At 41.5% G+C, this 18,838-nt stretch overlaps 1 protein-coding gene across 4 annotated transcripts in view; it reads right to left on the bottom strand.

Annotated features, from left to right (window-relative positions):
• The window catches only part of EPC1 (enhancer of polycomb homolog 1), a 90,653-nt gene that overhangs the window by 47,005 nt on the left and 24,810 nt on the right, over positions 1-18,838 (bottom strand). The gene's annotated exons all lie outside the window — the stretch shown is intronic.

Raw genomic sequence — 18,838 nt, 5'->3', positions numbered from 1 at the left:
GGAGACGGACAGACACCTGTAAAGAACTGAGAGGACAGGCCATCCTGCAAACTGAGCTAAACGGAACCAATTACAAGCCTACAACATCGTGCTGCCAACAAACAAGCAAAAATCAAGAGTCCAGACTCATGGAAAAGTACACTCAGGTCTCCTACCTGCTGCAGGCAGGAAGCCAGCTGTGAATGGCTTTGGCCCCCAAAGGGCTTATCTTTCAATCCCTACTTCAGGTGAGGCTGAGGAAGATGATGGAAAGAAAGGAAGTGTCTGCTGGATATCAATGCCAAGAGCCACACAAACCAATGGACTGGGAGCCCCTCCAGGCGCCTGCACTTGGTACCTAAACAAGAACATTCCCCACATCCAGGGGAGGGAGACCCTTATAAAGCCAACCTGGTGGGACTCCTGAGCTGCTACGGATCAGGAACTGCTGTTTCCATTATCCAAAAGGGAGGGTTATTGTGGTGTTCATGCCTCTGTTTTCCAATGTAAACTGGATGTGTTTGGGGGTGGGAGGGTAGTTGCGGATAATATTTTCACTCACAGATCTTCAGGTCAAGGGGAAGAACATCTAAACCCGATCTAGAGAATTATGTGTATCACCTGGAAATCCTAATATTCCAAGCTTGCTGCTGTCTAGCTGGACTTTTTCAGGCGGGGTTTACTGGGGAGGAGGTGAGTATACTTTGTCTGTGGGAAGGAGAGTGATCCAAGCCTTTGGTTGACCAGAAGGGCAGGTCTGTCATTACTACTGTTTACCAAATATTTTTGTTCTTTGCCATCTGGTCATATGGTAGGACTGTATCTCCTGGTCAACCATCCAGTTAGGTAGAGCCATGTAACTTGTTCTGGCCAACAAGCTGTGAGTTGAGGTGACATAGAATCTCACGTCTGGCTTCTGGCCAGAGTATGTGAATAACTGATAAAAGATGTGAGGCCTCCCAGAGCTCTTTCCTCTAGGATAGCGTCCAGCAATGTTCAGAATGGAGGCTGTCCTGTCAGCTGGATCCTGGAATGAGGGCACATAGAACAGAACCCTCAAATCAACCCAGGGGACAGTGTAGAGTTAGAAGGCAATCTTTGTTACAATGCCACTAAGATCTCATGGCTGTGTGTTTACAGTACAACCCTGCCTATCCTGTCTGATAAATGGAGGGAAATCCTTAATGCCACTGAACATGTGAGTCAGAGACAAACTTACAGATCAACTAGTTCAGGTTCCTTCCACAACTGGTAAACATGAGGTCCACAGTTAAGTGACTTGTCTCATCCCATAGTAATCACATGGTAGAACAATTTGACGGAACCATCATTATCCTCATGTAATTCTAAACTACAAGGGGAGTTATGTTCTAATCTCTAAACACAGCTCTGGGATAGACTGAACTAGAAACATATGAATAAATTAGCAACAGGCCAAACCAGTCTCTCGCTCAATAAATAATGGCGGCATTAAGCTCCACCGCTGAAGGTCCCAGGAGCTCTGAGTCATGTGGTAAAGACTAATCAAATATCTGCATACATGGACCAGAAGTTTACAAAAGTAAATTGCTAAGAATGATACTATGGGAGCATGTAACAGACCTATCCTAATGGGTAGATATCTAAGGAAGTGACCTTGAGCTGAGATCTGGGGGATCTGTGGGAGATTACTAAACCAACCCGCAGAGGAATAATGTTTCCGTGCACGGGAACAAATGAGAAATGATCCTGTGGCTGCAGGGACTTGAAGGCTTTGGAGGAACAAAACGGAGGCAGGGGCCGGATTACATAAGGCCTCATATATAAGCCACGTGAAGAGCAATGGAAACCCTTTACACGTCTTTAGCAATAAGTGGCACAATGAGATTTCAGTTTTCAAAGGACCACTGGTTGTGTTTAGTATATTGGGGAAGACTTGTTAGGAAGGTACTGAAATCTGGGCAAGAGATGTTAGTACCCTGCTTTAGGGAAGTGGCACTGAAGATGGTAACACGTGAACTATTTAGGAAATTAAACACCACTACACTGGAATTTTTATTCAAGACATCTTAAACTCTTGGTAGCCTATCTGAACTTTCATCCTAGTTCTCCAACTTCACTCTGATTCACAGTAAATCCAAATACATTAAACTGAGTGAAAGGACAGCATAACATCAATATGATATTGCTAGCATAACATATTTAAATCACAAGATACCTCCCCAACAGGCTCAGCAACACTTAAAAATCAAATGTAAGATTTATTCCAGGGAGGACTTAAAATGGCTAGGCCCAGAAATAAAGGGACATTATAGTTTTAAAACTGGCTTCTTGCTGATGATACAATGTATAAGGCATCCTTGAGAAACAGAGTTTTAGATATGAGTAAGATTTAAGGTTCAACTGAGAAATTTTATGTGGAAAAAAAGCCCTAAAAATAGAAAGACTGGGGAAAAAATGTTAATCCCATCACAAGCATTTCTTTATTCTGTCCATCTTCAAAAAAACAGAAAATGTTTCATGACTACAAAAAGATAGGAGGAATTTCTGAAGTACATTCCATAAAAAATCATAGTATAAATGTTCAGACAATAAAGTAGAACTCAATGGATGTTTTTAAATGGTGTATAGAAAAACTCAAGACAAAGGAATCAAGGAATATATTTTTATGGAATTGATTCTATGATATTTTCTGGTATAAAGAAAAAAAAGACTCCTTTTATTTTATTGGAATTGCATTACAAAGGAAAAATTCACCAAGGCAAAAAAATTCACACAGAATTTTCACAAATAGTGTCAAGATACCACTATGACGGTGAAAGGAAAATTCAGAGGTAATTAAAAAGATAACTGCAAACAAAATTTTGGTTTTCAAGACACTTTCAGATCAGAGAGAGAATTTTAATGTAAAACCTTTACAGTAAAATAATTGATTTTGATTTTTGCATGATTCTACCTATATTTACTTCAAATGGGGGGAAGAAAAAAGAAATCACTTATCAGGAACTCAATGTTAGAAGTTAGCTTACCCAAAGTAAAAATAGATATTTCTGATCTTTACAACAGGGACCTAAAAAGATTGCCTCAGATTATGGTTTATTTACCATATGAACTATAAGCTCCTTAAAGGAAAAGACATATTTAGCATTATACTTTGTAAGTTTAAGTTTACAAATATTTGACACATCAACACCATATAAGTGTTTTTAGCAGAGCATTTCACAAAACTTACTTCTGGAAAGTCATGACATTTTCTCTGGCTTAAAATTTTGGATTATTAGACCGTCTCCTGTCCTTCCCAATCTTAGAGAAAAACACACAAAGCCATAGCTTAAATCCTACTTTTATTAGCCTCCTCCAAAAGCTCAAAGACAGTTAAAGCAGGTATCTGACTACCATTTTAGAATGCAAATCATCATAAAGTACTAGATTTTCCCAGAACTATATAAACAGTAATTAAAGAAACATTTATCCCAGAAAAATATTGTTTTTGAGATACAACATTGTTTCTGCTTTCAAAGGGCTTCAAGTGTAGTGAAAGAAACAATCATGTAAATGAAATTGTCTTCTACAACTCCAGGTGATATCATTTGTGAAGGATAAGTCAAGAAGACCTTCATAAAAGTTGAATAAACACGGGGCCAGGTCAGGCATGTGGGGTCAAGAGGGGTGGAGTGAGCAAAGGCAGACTGGAGGAACTAAGAGAATGTGGAGCACCAGGCTCATGGTGGCCAGACTCCAAGCTGCCTGATGCACCTTCCCCCGGTCCTACAGCCCCTGCCTCCCCCATTCCCCCCACCGTCCCCGTACTAGGGTTGGTCTGTGGGACCCACAGCATGTGGCACAGGTGATGGACGGCAGCCACCTCCAGGACAGGGTTACAAGACAGCGGCTCCCATGTCGGGCGTTCTCCCACCCACCTCGGCACACTGTCTCCTGGCTCATCTGCTCTGGGCAGCCAGATGACAGGCTGTGCGGACACACAGGGAGGCATGGAGAGGCCAGGTGATGACTGCAACCCGAACAGCTTCTGTTGACACCGAGCCAGAGCCCCCGGTGAAGTCGCTCCCAGATTCTGATCCTCAGAAACCAGGATCAGTGTTCGCTGTTGTAAGCGGTTAAATTCTGGATAAGCAGTTACGCAGCAACAGACAACACACACACACGTGTGGGTAGAGAGAGTCCTCACTGAATAACACAAACCTAAACTGCTGGAATGGTCTGGCACTGGACCACGGGCTTCGAGGATAGTTCTAGTGAAGAAGCTGTTAATAAAAGCCCCGTGGTGTTTCACAAGGTGAGGTGAACGTTACTGGAAACCAGAAGAAGGGGTATCCCAGTCAGGAAGGAGCAGAAAGTTTACGGATACCACCCCTTCAGTTATGTGAAACAGAGAAAATTTACCTAATGAACTGGGTGACTTAGCTAAGGAGGTTTTCCACCAGAGAGCTGGAAGTGCTGCCTTGTTCTTCTGCTATATATGGTAAAAAAAAATGAGAAGACTAAATGAAGAACCATTAAAGAGGAGCCAGGACTGGACGATGTGCAGCCTCACCAGATGGCAGACAGTGCTCGAATTCAGAAATGGATTCTCAGCCAAGACCAGATCCAGGGCACTGACAGAAAAATATGGTCCAAAAACCTCGCTGAGGGAGTGACTATAAAACCTTTTGCTAAGACCTCAGAAAGATCAAAGATGTTGTCTCATAGTACTATTCAGTCAGACAGAAGGCCTGCTAAACAGAATTCTGTGCTTCAAAGATTCTTTCAAACAATAAGGCTCTTAGGAAGCTTAAGGGTGTTATTTCTCAGCAGGAGCTCAAGGTAGGAAAAGGCTTATCTCAAAGAGGTTCATGGGTGTGGCTTTCAACTAATGGAATGGAGTCCAATAAAATTCACAGAAGACCCACAAAGTTTTTGAAAGAATTATATAGACAGAAACATTACCAGCTTGAACTAACGGAGATGAGACAATACGAAATGAAAAAAGGCCTTCAAAGTCCCTAAAATTTTGGCAGGAAGCAAGTTAAGAAAACTCAGTAGCATTTTGAGAGTTCCGCAACACTTAAAAAAAATTTAAAAAAAGAAAGAAAACTCCGTAGCAAACATGTTCTACCTTCATGAAAAAGGAAGGGTGAATCAAATGCCCAAAGGGCAAAACTGACAGCTTGTGTGAATCATACCCAGGAGCTGACACCTAACCAAGGAACTGCCATCACCTGCCTGAACGGACTTCAGAAATGCTGCAGACCAAGGACTCCTTGGGCCTCCCACCCCTAGCCTCTGCCTCCCTTTGAATGGGAACACTTTTACAGTGGTTATCCCAAGCCTCACCCAATGCTGTACATTGGTGGTGGCAGAGGGTGGGGAGCCTATATCTCTTTAGCTCCATAGGTTGAGAAGAATTTGTACTTGAGAAGCTATACTTAAGGAACTACATTTGAGACGCCTCAACTATACCTGAAACCAATCGGGATGAGATCCTTATGCTGTAAGGGGATGAGACTTCTGAGGGCTCTGGCAGGGAGTGAGAATATTCTGCATGTGGTCAACTGTGGTAGCCAGCCTGCAATGATCTCCATCTCCTGGTATTCACAGCCTTGTTAGGCTGCCCCTACACTTAGCAGGGTTGGTTTGTGTGACCAACAGCAGGAGACAGAAGTGATGGTGTGTAACTTTCAGAATTAGGTCACAGAAAACTGTGTGTTCGCTCTCTTTCGGACCTATCCCTCTGGGGGAAACCTGCTGCAGCCTTACTGGGCTGCTGTCCCAATAGCTTCACTGGGACTTTGTGAAAGACCTGGAGCCCGTATCACCCAGATAAGCTGCTCCTAAGATTTCTAGCCTTCAGAAATTGTGTGATATAGTAAGTGTTCATTGTTTCAAGCTACTAAGTTTGGGAGTAATTTGTTATGCAGCAATAAATAACTAATACAGGGCTGGAGGAAGGGCAAGGGAAAAGACTGGGAATGGAGACAGCCGTCAGATCATGCAGGGCCGAGGGAATCCCACTAAAAGGTTTTTGCATTTTATTCTATCAGAAAAATTTAAGAATTTTAGATAGCAAAATAACCAGACTCACATTTTAAAATATCACCTTGACAACTCAGGGTCCCGGGGGGGGGGGGGGATGTAAATTTGAAAACTTGAGTAGGGAGACCAGTTAAAAAGCCATTATAAATCTTTCAGAATTAAAGCGCATTCTAATCTTTTAACAGAAATTCTTAGATCCAAATGCATGGATGTACGTGAAGGAGCAGCCTCAAGAACTAAAAATCTATACAGCACAGAGAACTGTATGCAATATCTTATGATAAACCACAACGGGAATATTAAAAAAATGTGTATGTGTATATATATATATACATAACTGAATCACTTTGCTGTACAGCAGAAATTAACACATTGTAAATCAACTATACGTCAATAAAAAATTGATTTAAAAAGTCTAAACATTAAAAAAAAGAACTAAAAATCACTAAAATGTACAGAACCTGTTAAAAAGTACAGAAAACTTTTTTTTTCAGCTGACAAATTCTTCAAAACACATTTTATACATTGGAGGCGGGGAAACCAAGCATGTATTTAAGTTGAGAAAATAATCCATTTGAGTTGACTTCCCTGACACAACTTAAGACCATGCTTCTTGATACCTTGCTTATTATCTCACATTCTACCATAAATACAACTAGATAACGTATAAAAACCATACCCACTCACTATCAAAACATTCCATAACAAAAATCATTTGCTATGATGAAAATCTGTTGAAATTTTAAAATCCTAACTAAAAAACACATTTCCATCCTTTAAGGAAAAAAATTAAACTAAAATAATAAGTAGAAAAGATCTGAGAGCACTTACTATAAGTAAAGCACCCTGCTCTACACTTTACAAACAGGCTCATTTCATTCTCACATCACTTAGAGAGACCTGGAGTAAATGTAAGTAGCACAACCAGAACTTAGCTCGTGTTCTGAACCCAGTAGAACAGTTGTTTTCAGTCCTATCAGAACCAATGCTCCCTCTTTTCAAGTTAATCCACTGTTCCACTTATACATGTTTTTCATTTAATCAATCCAAGGATCTAACTGCAAAACAAAGGAGAAATTAAAGTAATTTATAACAAAATACTGTTTCAACATGTAAATAATTGGGACATGTACCCAGGAAGACAAAATGAAGTAATTACAGAAGCTTACGTGTCTACAGAGAGCTAAAAAACCAGACTTTTTGCAGGCCTGTACTACTGTTGACCTAAATACCACTAACAGTGTTGGTAAAGTTATTACTGAAGTACAACATTCCCTTACTTTATATACTAGCTGCAGCCCTGGAAATTTTAGTATATATCTAAATTACACAAAAAACATTTTACAAGTAAAATGGAATCAGGTTCTAGACTCAGATAATCTGTAAATGGAAATCTCACCAACTGGGATGTTCTGTGGGATAGTCAAAAAAGTTGAAGGGCAAATCTTTGTTTTGCAGGGCTACCCTCTGCTTGCTGGAATCTACATTGTTCCTGGCCGCCACAGCACCTCCCCCAAACCTGTGGTAATCAAAAACACCCCCTTCCCCCCCCCAAATTTTCCAGTGTCCTAAGGGTGAGTAAATGGTACAGTGCTGAGAAGCACTGCAGAGGAGGGAGAGTTCTCAAACATTCAGCAACAACCATAAAGGCCTACTTCCTGGGTCCTGAAACAACTGTGCTGTACAAAAGCCCTTCTTTGTGCAGATCATCACACAACTGTGCAGCAGGAGTGACAGGCCTCGGAGTTCATCGAGCCACCAGGGTCTACCTCGTTGGGCCGGCTCTCCTGTGGGCGTCCACCCCATCTCTAGCTGCAGGAAGGTATTCTCAACTATTTGTGCATCTGAGGTTGGCTGGATAAATCCCATTCTTCACATTCATTACCAAGAGTTCAAGACTGAACAGCATTACTCTAGCTTTCATCACCATTCTGATCGAACATCTCCTAACAGGACCCAATCTTCCGCTCTCCCCCACCCTCCCAAACATTTCTACTCTGTTCTCTAAAATACAGATGTATCAGTAAACTCCTCTTCACAGTCTCCACTTCGGCTTCTTTCACATTCCCTCATCTCCTTGCCCTATTTTAAGCCTGGCAGTGTCTCCAAAAACAGCATTCCCTGGAGCCCTTCCAAGCAGAAGCTGCATTATCTTCCCACATCCCCCACACACATAGACGGGTTAAGTGTGCTCCTTGCCTCCCACTGCCAGGCCACACCATTTCCTCTCCGCTGTCCTTTCAGAAACCGTAACCCCTCCGATGTTCAAACCATCAGTCTCTCTCCCCGGAGCTGCTGTATCCACTCTGTGGCTCAGTCACAGAGTTCACGGTCTTCTTCTCAACCACTCCCACACCTCCAGCATCATCCTTAGTGACAACACCTACATGGAGGATACACCTCATATCACCACCTCCTCTCCCACACTGACCTTTCCTCTACTCCCCCTCAGCCCCTACTCCTGTGGTTACCACCTCTAGACCTGACTTCACTAATAACTGTGTCACTTCTGAAATCTAAATTCAAGCATCTCACTGTAACCGGCACCCTCCTTAGTCTCCCCTGTTCCAGCACCGCACCGCCTCCCCCCAACAAAGCTATTTCAGTGCGTCCCACCACTTCCCCAGTCCACGCCAGCTCCCTGAGGTCCTTTCCCTGCTTAATCAGTTTGGATCCCAGGTGTACTATGATCATCTACTTCACACACATACTTTTAATCCCCCAGCCCGCTTTCCCTCCTTTGTACTGATACTTGTTGGGCAAACCTCAACCCTAGAAAAACCTTACTATATACCTACTTTATTCTTGAACTCAAGTCGAATGCTTGCATTCAACTGCCCAAGTGAGCAGACTGGTCTCACTTTAAATGATCACAAACACTGAGCCCTCAACGAGCCCATCGGTCCTGATACATTTCTTTAGTAGGTGAGCTTCCCACACATACCTTTGTCTCAAGGTCCCCCTGGCTCAGAGGTGATGACATCACCTCATACTTCACAGAGAAAATAGAATCATGGGATCAATGCTCCATCCTGCCATTGCCAACTCCACCACTGGTCATATCATATCCTTCCTTACTTCTAAAAAGTACTTCTGCTTTAATCAGTAACCAACCCCTCTGCGAAATCAATCCAGGAAAAGATAGGAAACAGTTTTTAGGAACAAAGTCCTGAAGTAGAAGAGGAAATAGGATTATTTTATCCTTTTAATGACATCATTCCAACTATTACATTAGTTCTAGTAACTTGTTTATTTATAATAGCTATTTTAACATTTTAATCTACTAATTCTATCACCTGTGTTATTTCTACATCTCTTTCTGTTGATTAACTTTTTCCTTAATTATTAATTAGATTTCCCAGCTTTGCATACCTGGAGATTTGTTTTTTTTTACATTTCCTACATATGTAGTCTTTTTTTTATTTTTATTTTTTTGGGGGTACACCAAGTTCAATCACCTGTTTTTATACACATATCCCCGTATTCCCTCCCTTCCTTGACTCCCCCCCCTCGAATCCCCCCCACCCTCCCCGCCCCAGTCCTCTAAGGCATCTTCCATCCTCGAGTTGGACTCCCTCTGTTATACAACAACTTCCCACTGACTATCTATTTTACAGTTGGTAGTATATATATGTCTGTGCTACTCTCTCGCTTCGTCTCAGTTTCCCCTTCACCCCCCGGCCCCTCCCATACATCGAGTTCTCCAGTCCATTCTCTGTATCTGCGTCCTTGTTCTTGTCACTGAGTTCATCAGTACCATTTTTAGATTCCGTATATGTGAGTTAGCATACAATATTTGTCCTTCTCTTTCTGACTTACTTCACTATGTATGACAGATTGTAGTTCTATCCACCTCATTACATATAGCTCCATCTCATCCCTTTTTATAGCTGAGTAATATTCCATTGTATATATATATGCCACATCTTCTGTATCCATTCATTTGTTGATGGGCATTTTGATTGCTTCCATGTCCTGGCTATTGTAAATAGTGCTGCAATAAACATTATGGTACAAGTGGATGCCAAACACTAAGTTTTATGTTGTAGGATCTTTTACTATTCCTCTAAACACTGTGGGGCTTGACTCTGGGACACAGTTATTCGAAATTAGTTGGCTCCTTTTGAGGCTAGTGTTTAGTCTTTATTAGGGTAAGTTCAGATCAGTTTAGTCCAGAGCTAATTTGGCCCCGCTACCAAGGAAACAACTCTCTGAGAACTCTTATCTGATGCCCTCTGTATTAGGAGATCTTTCTACTCTGGTCACTGAGGACACAACATATTCCCAGCCCTGTGTGAGCTCCCGGGAATGTCCCTCCTACTTCTTTCCAGCTTCAGAAGTTCCCCGTAGATAGGCTCTGATCAGTTTTCGGCTAGAGACTCCAGGGGACCTCTCTGCACACCTCTGTGCATCTCTGGTACCTTGTCCAGTTTGGAGAGGCTGAAGCAACTTCAGCCTCTCCAAACTGAATTCTCTGCCTCTTCAACTCCAGGAGGCTGGTAGGCTCTATCTGGGACCTTCCCTATCTGCGCCTGTAGCCTGGAAACTCTGTAGGTAGTGGCTGGGGCACTGGAGGACTCAGCTTTGCCTCCCTAGTTTGTGTCTGCAGAAAATTTGTAACTCATTTTTAAAAGAAATCATTTGTTGATTCCCCCAACCAGCTCCAGCTATTTTTTCAGCTCCTCTTCATAGCACAACTATTCCAAGGAGTCATCTATACTTACTTGCTCTACCCCTTTATTTATCTTTCAGTATTTCTTCTACTCCAATTGGGCTTTCCTTCCCACCACACACCATCAAAATAGGCCAATGGCACATTTCTAATCAAACTGAACGGTCACTTTCCCCTTACTCATCTTCTCAATGGATGTAGTTAACTGTCCTTCCTTCTTGAGACACCTTTATCCTCACTTTCTTCCTAATTCTCTAATAACTCCTCCTATACTTGAGCCTCACTGCACAACTTTAAAAAACACCTGTATCCCAAAGACTTTCAAATTTATGGTACAGCCCATGACCTCTAAACTGTACACCTCTACTGCAGACTGCTCTAATGTATCACCTTCTCTCATATCCAAATAAATATAAGTGAGAGGCGCTTCAAACCAAGGAAGTCCATCCTTTGTATACCCTCCCTCCTCCAATTTTCCCTACATCAGTAAACAATGGCCTAATCACCCACCCACCCAGCTGCTCAAGGTAAAAAATCAGTGATTAATCCTTGATTCTTTCTCTCCATCTAGTACATTCTAATCTGTCAGCCAAGTTCTGTTGGTTCTACCCTCAGAATATACCTCAAGTCTCCCCATTTCTCTTCTTCCTTACCACCACCCTGGTCAGAGCCACTCTCGCCTGGTATGATCCATTCTGCACATGGTAATGAGAATAACCTTGAAAAAACATAATTCAGATCATGTCACTCCCTTGCCTGAACTTCTCTAAAGGCTTATTATTACTTCATCTCCAAACAACCCAAGCTCTGTGTAGCAGCCTGTAATACCTCACCAGATGCAGACCCCCAACTGAGCCCTCTGGGTCCTCCTACTACTCAGCCCTCTTCACACTCTGCTCCAGCCACACCAGCCTTCTGCTCCTACCTTGTGCTCCCTGCATCTGCAGGCTCTCTGCCCAGAATGTTCCCCATGCAGAGCTTCACAGGGCTGGCTCCTCCCACCTCAAGTTTCAAGGCCAATGTTCCTTGATCCTCTATGCAAAGAAATCTCTACCCTCCTCCTTCCACCTGAAATTCTATACTGTCTTGATCCTCGGCCACTTATATTCATTTGCTTCTTGTCTGTTATCCCCTAGAATTCAGTCATTCAATTAAACAAATATTGAACACTTACTATGTGCCAGGCACTATTTCAGGTGCTGAAAATACATCAGTGAATAAAGCAGACAAAAGTTCTGCCCCCATAAAGCCCAGGTGCTAGAATGTAAGATCCACGAATAAGGGAACTGTTCGTTCACCATCGGATCCACAGGGCCTATAACAGTCCTCAGCTCACTGTAAGTGCACAAGAAATATCTGCTACAAAAGTAAATGAAATTGGATTTATCTATATTTTCTTAGTCTTTGTATAATATACTTCAAAAATCTTCACTTAGCCATTAGAACAATGATCAAATTCTTGCTTTAGACTTCAAAATAGCCATGCTTGTATTCTGTTTGCCCTTCAGACTCTATTATCCTATAGGATAGCAAGAATTTGCAACCATCAATACAATATTCTAATTTTAAACTCTCATAACAATAAAACATTCTGTGACTACTGCACCCACTTATATTCTTTAAGTGCTTTAGTACGCAAGCCTTCCAGACTAAACTGGAACCAATTATCCATGCACCCAGATTACTTTTACTTCTGTGTAAACTGTGTTTATGTGATGTGCAAATGAAGCCATCAACTAATTAAAGATTTAATGATTATTCTATAAACACATAAAATGTATAAGAAAACAGACCTAAATGCACTGGTAACAGAATATACTCATTACTACAGGAAACTATCACAGCCCTACTTCATCTTGCAGTTAAGAAAACCCGGGTGTGTGAGAGCACACAAGCACACACAGTCGGAAGCTGCATGAGGCCTTAGGTCTAATAACTCCCAGCTTCATGCTTTTCCCAGTTAATAATTACCTATGTTTAAAAACAAAACTTTCCACAACTACATCACACAATTCTCTAAGGACAGACAACACATCTAACACATTTATACCAGACAATCCTAAGTACAGGCGATTGTACAAATGTAAGTAGTTTTGAGCAGCAACAAAAAGCAAGGCCACCCTGAACATTCAGCTAGTGTCTGGTAATAATGAAGTGCATGTGTACAGCACTTTCACATACACTGTCTGATTCACTCCCCAGAGCTACCTCCCTCATAAGGTAGGTCAGGAGAGTGTTGGCACATGAAGAAAGTTCCTCCAGTAAGGTTAAGCGGCTTGTCAAAGGCCACAAATGCCAAAGTACATTTTTCTCAGAGGATATACAACTGGTACCTGTGATCCTAAGATAATCAAAATAATTCATCCCAACACAGAAAAAGATTTGAACCTGTATTAAATCATCCACAGGACATTTTAAACCAGCTTATCTTTGCCCCTGGATTTACTCTAAGGCTGCGTCATATTTCTTCAGCCAGTACTTGCTATATTGAAGGAAATTCAACAAAAATGATTTGCTTTAATAATCTGTTGCAAAACTCAGCAAACTGTGCATCCGAAGCTGAACTGCCTTGTTAAAGATAACCTCCATAACAACAAATAAACGAAGCAGGGCTTTATTTTTTAAAGAACTGATTATATCCCTATTCATCATAGACAACTCAGATGGCAGGCTGCAGGGGATTTATTAACTACAAGTTTGTTTTTGGTTTTCATCTACCTACAGTAGCGCTGATGGGTGAAATTCAATTCACATATTTAAAGATGCAAAGTTAAGTATCCCTTCTGCTTGAAATACTGAAATTGCTCAAAATCATCACCTATTATCAGAGGCTTTAATAAACTTGATCAAGAAAATGTGCATAAGTCAACAGTTAGCTTCAAGTAATTCACTTAAAGTAGTTTTGGCAAGTTGTTTAAAACACCTGAATCACCTGTTTTCCTGGTGACTTCCTCATAAATTGATTTATCCTTACAGATGAATTATTGTAACATATTAATAATGTCACACTTTAAGGGTTCAAATGCTTACTTTAAAAGTAAAAGACACACTCTATCTAGTTCTGCCTATGTATTTCATACCTTCATACTACTGCTGTGCTTAGAGACTCAGAATTCATTTTATTCCCAAATTACAATATAAAATTCTCATTTCCTTGTGAGTTGTCTTCTTCCAAGAAACAGAATCAGAAACCATACCATCATTCCATGATATAAAATGCTACCCTCTACTTTAAAATTATGTTTTAACCAATTGCTGATAACAAGTACCCTTAGCCTTTCAGAAAAATGGAATCACGTAGTCAGAATCCACACTTTCATATACACAAACAGACCTCTTGCCACTACGTACGTATGTAGATACACACACACCTTCCATCTGTTTCTTTCCCATCACTACTACTACAGCCCATGATACAGCAGAATGCAATATATAAACTAAGTGAAAACTTAGTCTTAGACAAAATATTAGGAATGGCTAATTTAATATTTCGTCCTAGTCACAAATTCATGACCCTGTAAGCACAGGTTATTATTCCTTATTCAGAAGATGTAAGCCCTCCTTTATTCAGATGGCACTTGTAATTAAGTCCTGTTGATTAACCGAAAGAAAAGGTAGTTCTGCACAAATTCCATTACAGATCACAGGCACCCATAAAACACCACTAGACATATAAGCCCATTAGTTTTCATCATTGTTTTATGAGAGAATGAAGTCTAAGTACAAGTGGTACTAAACCAAAATCTTAAATATCAAATAGCACACTGAAACAAGAGCTAATACTGACACTGTAGGCACCAGGCCCTACAGTTTTCAAGAGGCTCCTTTTGTCACTGAGTCCTCAGTCTTCCCAAGCTGCCGATAGCCTTTAATTTCTCAATTATTCTTCTCTAAGTCTAGGTAATAACTTCCATGCTGATAAAACCAAAATGTTTGAAATTTCTAGAACTGCCTTCTGCCGTTATCAATACCTCGAGAAACTGATGACAAATACGAGTTTTCTCCCAAGGAACATACACTGTCACAAAATTGTGTATGTGTATCATGGGAACTCGCTACTTCTAGCATCGTTTCCATGTAACCCTCAGAACCCAGGCGACACACTCAAAAACATCTTGGGCAGGATAGAAAGCTGAAACTAGACTTTATTATTGCTTCTCAATTATCTTTGATTTTAACTATTTGCTACTTAATGGAAAAATCCCAAATAGCTTCAATTCCTTTCTAGTTCAAACTAGCTGTAAAAACTAAGCTTTGCTCTTCTCGTACAACTGAGATTTCACATATTTCTTTTCACTTCCAATGCAGTGGACAGAATGGAGGAATCTGGGTTAAGGACTAAGAAATGTTGGTTTACAAAATTTTAAAGGAAAAAAAAAGTCTTAGTTTCCTTCAAAAAATGAGAAATCAAACCTTTAAACTTATCAGATTTAAGCTTGTTTTTATAAAACAGAATAACTAGATTTTTATCGTTTTGAAAATGTAGTGCTTAACTACTTTTCCTCTTAACAGAGATATTTACATATTTCTGATTTAACTCCTAATTAAAAACAAACAAAAAACACTTGTCTACTTTATAAACTTAGTTTTAATAACATTGTATACCGGGCCGGTAATAAAGGATAGAGTCTGAAGATAGAAAAGATAGGTGTATGAGACTATTTGGTCTCGTTAGAACCCTGTTAAAACCAAGTGTTGGACTGTGATGGCCAGACCCTATATCTAACAGTCCCAAAGGTGGCTGTGTAGGGCAGTAGCAAGGCGATATCACTATTAACATTGTAATGACATCACACGTCCTGTCCTACCCAAACGGTCTCAGTGACAGAAGAGAGGTGAAGCCTCTACCCTTACAGCAAATGGAGTCACACACTCTGACAGCCCAATGAAAAAGTTAAACTGCTAGAGGAACCAAGCAGCTCCACTTTGTTGAGTACCACTTTAAAAATCAACTTTTCCAGAACGTCTTTCCTAAAGTAAGAAGTATCCATAAAGGAAAATTATAACAACATAAAGCTCCAATTTTAACCAAAATATTATAAGTCAATTTTAGTGAAAATATTTGATAGTACTGATATCTTGGGGAAATTACCCTTTCATTTAAAAGTAAAGCCATGGCACTACATAGTATTCTAACATTTCTAACTTTAAATTTAAGATTATAATCTTATGATGAAAATGTTAAAAAATTATAATGGTGCAACCTCTGCCCCATTTGTTTAAATTTTTGTCCCTTTTAACCCCAAAGGGACTTATTTCATATTTAGAGCTGACAGTCTACTGATTTCCGACGATTTGAAAGCTACTTTTGTTTCATTAAATCAAAGCTTTTTATCAACTGTTACTTTTTGATGTAGCAAGTTACAATGTATCACATTATACCAATTCCGACACTGAGTCTAAGGTATGACTCAGTCAAGTCCTTCAATTTATTACAATCTGGAGTTATTTCTCAATCCTCACCAAAAAAGGACTAACAACTAAGTGCTAAAGTTGAGTAAAATTCATGCTTGGAGAGGAGGGAACCTCTGCTTCAAGTTGTTTCTTTAAAAATTAAGAGGCATGCCTAATTAAGGCAGTGCGTTCGGCTTATAATATTAAAATTAAATGGGAATACATTAATAAGTTATGTTCCCTGTGTTTAGACATAGCATTTCTGCCATGTTTACCACAGAAACAAAACATGGTAACAATTACCAGGTACAGGTCACATGACACTTTTCCAGATACATCTGATCATGAAATGTTTGCTTAATTAGGTAACATATATACAGAACTGTCCTCATCTAATTCTGCCCCATCTTCCATATCAACATAGGATTATACTTTTTCTAACTAGACACTCAATTCAAGTTCTAGATTGCCCCTGACCCTAACTTGTCAATCAGAGGCATAAGTTTGTTTTAACCTTTTACCTTTCTAAGAAGCACACCATTCTTCAGCAAATTATCAAAACAAACAAAAAGTTTATTCTTCTAAGGCTAACTCAGAATTCAATTAACTTTACTTGTGCTTAGTATATGTTTTCAATATTAACATGCTATTTTCAATACTGCGATCTACACAGCCTCCTCTCGCCAGCATGAATCGCAGGACTGGAGAGCAGCTGTTTACCTGGAACTGTTTACATTCTTCTATTCAGTTCAGTATCTATTCCTAATGTCTATGTTTCACTGGTTATAGTTTTGGTTGGATGTGAAGTGAAACAAATTCTAAACGGATGATGGGAAAAGGTAGTCTGAAGGGAAAAAGAAAAATCCCTCAAAAATAGGGACTCCACGTGTTAGAAAACAATACACTAAACACGTCAAAAGTATTTTAGTGAACGCAAATTATCTGTAAAAACTCAAGAAGCCTTAATACTTGAGTTGAACTCAGCTCTGATTTCAGGTTGTGGCTCTTGGGACAGTCCAAAGTGTTCGGAGAAGCCAGACTTCACTAAACTTCTACAGTGTACAGCAGTGCTATCTGTTTTAATCAAGGCTCTCCCCTTCCTTGGCTGCAAAACAAGAGCTACAAATTAACTTCCACGGCAGTATTATCCCAACTTGAAAGTATTATCTGTAAAACTTAGAAACAAAAATAAAACCAAAAGACAAGAGTCTGCAATCACAAGTACTTTAATTTTTAAAAACAAATCACTTATTTAAAAATAAACAAATGGCACCATTCTACTCTAAAATTGATACATGTAAAAGAAATTAAGAGGTTCCGTCTCATAGGTAAGGTGCTAAAAGTCAGGACCGCACTAGACAATCTCAACTACTACACACGCTGACACTACTCTCAGAAGGAACATTCGACTGTCACAACTATTTGACTTTAAAAGGTTAAACAACCCAAACAGTTTAAACAGCTTTATTTTCAAAATCAACATTACAGAGCACAATTTCTACATTAAAAAAAATTCTTACAGTACCAAATAGAGGTATTACAGTACAATTTTCCACCACAAAATTGTAGCACCAATCCAGCGACTCCTCGACTTCCTTGAACTGTCAACACACTGCCCCCTGTTTAAGTGGCTGTACCTGAAAACCAAGGTATGCAGTTCCTTAGAGTTAGAAAGTCATCAAGTGACACTGTCAAGGATCTGGGGGAAACGAGAGGAAGTGTCTATTACACTTGTGTCTGAGCCCAACTTCCACGAGCAGGGAGAGCCACAGCTACCATACAGTGTCTGTGAGCTCTCAACATGTAAGTACCGAAACCCACCCAACTGAAACACCTCCAGGTTAAAATTTCTGTGAAGGAATTCACTTGAGTTCGATGACGGATCAGAAAGAACCCTCTTTCTAAATGTAGATCTGTGAACATCTACTTAAATTGGGTCCTTTCTCCCCTAGGTTGAGAAATCAGCAATCAAGCGAATTTAGATTTTATTAGGAAAAGCAACAATAAAGTTACAGGCTTTGTAAAAGCCACGTAGTCCCCCCCCCCACCCAAATCTGCAACATATTCTCAAGGATCAAAGAAAAGTCGGGAGGGGTAATAGTTAATACCCTCTGACCAAGTAGGACTGGGGAGGAGGGATGGATACAAAAGTCCCAGAAAGAGGACACGGAACGAAAGTCGGCTCCGGGCGGCTCGCGGGCCGGGACCTTTCGCTGCAGGGCGCCCGCCGCCCCCGCCCGGCCCCTCGGCGGCTCCACGTGGGCCGCGCCGACCCCGCCAGCCGCAGGGAGAGCACTGCCCCCAGAGCGCCCGGAACCTGCGCTCCCGGCGCCCGCGGCGCGCGAAGGCCGAGCCGGCCCCACAGCGCCACCCAGCGGCCCGCGGAGAGGCCTGCAGGCGGGGCCTCGGCGGCCGGGCCGCCGCACCCCCCGCCGCCCGCCCGCCCGCTCGCTCCCTCTCCGGATGCACAAGGCCCAGCCCAAGCGCTCCGACCACAAAATGGCTGCCGGCAGCCTCGTCACGTGACCCCTTTGTGCCTTTCGGGCGCCCGAACTCCGCGGGGCCCGGGTCCGAGGGGCCGGGGTCGGCGGGTGGCCCGAGAGGAGGCCCCGCCGGGCCGCGGCGGCCGGCTGGCGAGGCCGGGGGCGGCGAGGTAAAGGCCCGGCCGGCGACGGGAGTCGGCGGCGGAGAGAAGATGGCGGCCATTTTGTGTGGGTCTGCGCTCCGCCGCCGCCGCAGGCAGCGGAGGGAGCGGGGCCCGGCGGCGGGTCGGACAGGGGA

The sequence above is a fragment of the Hippopotamus amphibius genome, chromosome 4 (assembly GCF_030028045.1).
Source record: "Hippopotamus amphibius kiboko isolate mHipAmp2 chromosome 4, mHipAmp2.hap2, whole genome shotgun sequence".
In the NCBI taxonomy this organism is placed as follows: Eukaryota; Metazoa; Chordata; class Mammalia; order Artiodactyla; family Hippopotamidae; genus Hippopotamus; species Hippopotamus amphibius.
The sequence above is the reverse complement of the archived record's forward strand: the minus strand, read 5'-3'. Positions and strand labels throughout refer to the sequence as shown.